The 3,007-nt window shown below is 36.8% G+C and overlaps 1 protein-coding gene across 1 annotated transcript in view; it reads left to right on the plus strand.

Annotated features, from left to right (window-relative positions):
• EPC2 (enhancer of polycomb homolog 2 (Drosophila)) overlaps positions 1 to 3,007 on the plus strand; it is a 49,971-nt gene that overhangs the window by 39,533 nt on the left and 7,431 nt on the right. The window lies entirely within an intron of this gene.

Consider the following 3,007-nt stretch of genomic DNA (forward strand, 5'->3'; position numbering starts at 1 on the left):
AGGGGAAGAGAACTGAAGGAAAGGATAGAAAAATACGCGTTTTAATGATGGGGGAGACTATAGAGAAATACCAAAAAAAAAAAAAAAAGCATAAAGACAAATCTGATGGATCTAAGCTGCTTTGTAGAGGAGTAATAATTAACTTCTGTTACATAATCTCAGAAATAATCTGAAGAGTACAGTTAGATTTGAATAGAGATAACTCAGTAGTTGAAATACATTATGAAGGGAGATTTATGGTTATGGAAGACCTTTTTCTTTACAGATTTAAATTACGAAACAAATCCTGTAAGTCTGGTAAAGGATCAGATGCAATAGACAACAGAATTCTTCAGCCAATAACTGAGCCAGCAAGACGCATTGCTGTTAGATTTTCTCCTTAGTAAATAGCGAGTAAATTTTAGAAGGGCTGGTTGAAGTCCGGTGGTGTATTAAATCAGCACAGGTATTATCGCTGCATTTATTAAAGTAACTGTGTTTGGGAGATGATTTTTGAAATCAGTTGATTTTATAGCACACCTATCTGTAAGCATAAAGCTATCTCTGGAGGAAACAATGACAGTGGTTAAACTGATTGTTTTTGTTTTTTCTTTTAGTTTAGAGAAGACTTGGAGTTGCTTACTTTGGTTTTCCGTGCGCAAGAATATTTAAAGTTACCTCTGCATTGTATTTTTCACTTGTATTAATAAAGCAACTCTTACTCAAATGCTAGGCATTGTACAAACAGAAAGAAAGACTTATTTTAAAAATGTGTGATGAGTCTTTTCTTGAAAGTGCCTAATCAGCGCATGAATAAAGAACCACTGTTTCAAGCTAAATTATTCTCTTGCTCATGTTACAAAACTGCAAATGGGAAAACTGAATTTGAGAAACTTCAAGAGACAGGGTCACTGAAACAATCTGACCCCTTTGATCAGTAGTGTAAACTTTTTGTCGTTTTACACGCTGGATCTGGAAAAGTAAGCTGGTTTCTTTGCCAGAGACACCTCCAGAAGAATTCTCTGTTTGATCTAAAGGGCAATCAACAGACGAGCTGGGGGTACAGCTGATCATCAGGAGACATGATGGAGGAAGCATGTTGCCAGGAAGGGGTAGATAGTACTACTTACGACAACTAAGTAACACTTAACCTGCTTGCGGAATTCCAGGAGTGCTCAGCTGATTTTTGGGATGGAAGTAAGAAGTAGGCTTTAGGCAAAGTCTTCAGCAGTTTGCAGTACAGTCAATATGTTGCATTTGGCTTCCAGTCTGCTTGAGCTGCAGTTCCAGTGACCCACTCAACTAGTTACTTGTTTAGTTACCGTGTCCCTAGATGCAAAAGATGGTGGCATTCTCAGTTGAAGAGTTTTGCTTTTACCTTTCAGAGTTGGTTTGGTTTTTTTTTTCCGAAACTAGATACCATGTAGAAGTAATTAGATTAATGAAATACCACTTTTGGGGGAGCCGGAAAGATGATCTTTGATGAAAGCCTTCAGATCCAAAGAGAAGTGACATCATAACCCAAACCAAAGATGTCAAGGAGGAGGGGAGCCTGGATGGCTTACTCTCACATTGAGAGTTTTTACCCTGTTCTGTTGTAGTATTTCAATACAGTCAGCTATAGTAAAATAGAAGATACTGATATTCAGCAGTAGAAGCTAAAATTCTGGTAAACAGAACCTTTAATAAGAAGTATAGAACCCTTGCACTTCACTATGACCTTAAAGGCTACCTTGGGACATCTTAGAGGTTTGCTATTTTTTTTTTTCTCCAGGACGCTTCAAGTGTTTGATTTGGCAGAAGCAAATGATAACAAATGTGCTAATGAACATCTGCTGTTTTATAACAGGGCTAACAGCTGAGTTCAGTCTGACCACTGAATAAATATCAGGTGATAGGTAGTGAACTGAGTGGAATTTAAACATGGAAAGGCAGAGTAAGAGATTATTACATTACTGTGATAATCTTCCCTGTACCATGTCATGGAGTGTTTCATGACTTCATGGTCTGTGTCAAACTGAGAAGAAAGGGAGATTGAAAACACAGAATTGATATGTAGGCTAAACTAGATGCTCCTCTGATGTAGAGACTTATTTCTACATTATGTCTTTACGGTCCGGAGAAGAATAAAAGTTTGAGTCTAGATGAATGCCCCTGTACTGCAGACAAATAATAGCTATTTACGGCTAAATGCAATTTAGGTATTTCTTTGTGCTGTATAAGCTTGTTCTAAAACATTTTTTACTTAAAACAAAAGACATGTCCTGGAATTTCTTACCTCAGAACTTAAAAATAGAAATATATATATATATGTAATGTTCTATAATGCTGTTCTTGGCTCTGTTGCCTTTAGTAATGCAACACGTTTTGGGAGACTGCTGTGAGGGAACTTAACAGGTTTAGCTTGCTGAATGTTAGTTAAGTCCTTGTAGTAATAGGTAAGAATATTCAAGAGGAATGAAGTACAGCTAAATGTGAAATAAATTTGATTTTCCGATATGTTGGAAATGATAATAAAACCCCTAGAATCTAATAGGAATAACTGTGTAAGTCATTGGATTTTTAAGTGCCCTCCTAACATGGTTGAAGCCTGTTTTTAATAATGCAGCAGTAGAGAAGTTGTTTCTGTACTAATTTCTAAACAGTCACAGTCTTAATTTTGGTATTTATTCAGAATGGAATTTCAGGATAACTGCGAGTATTGCAACTTGTAAATGAAAGAGCCAGACCCTGAAAGACAGATCACTTCATCTTTTAATGTTAGCTCAGTGTCTCTTGATAAGATGATACCGCTGCAGAATCCAGGTGTTAGAGATGAATGACAGCTTCAGTCTTTGAAAAATACAGTTCAAAATAAACTGCTGAAATGTAGTTAATGGGAATCTTTGAAAAGTGAATTCTCTTTTTAATTCCTCCAAGGAGAACTTAGTTCTCAGGTTAGCATCAGCTGCACAAAACTCAGGTTTTAACGTGAAACACTTGACAGTATTTTCAGTTTATGAAGTTTGCAGTTCGGGGGGGGGGGGGG

Source organism: Charadrius vociferus, unplaced genomic scaffold (assembly GCF_000708025.1).
Source record: "Charadrius vociferus isolate BGI_N301 unplaced genomic scaffold, ASM70802v2 scaffold35, whole genome shotgun sequence".
NCBI classification, from domain to species: Eukaryota; Metazoa; Chordata; class Aves; order Charadriiformes; family Charadriidae; genus Charadrius; species Charadrius vociferus.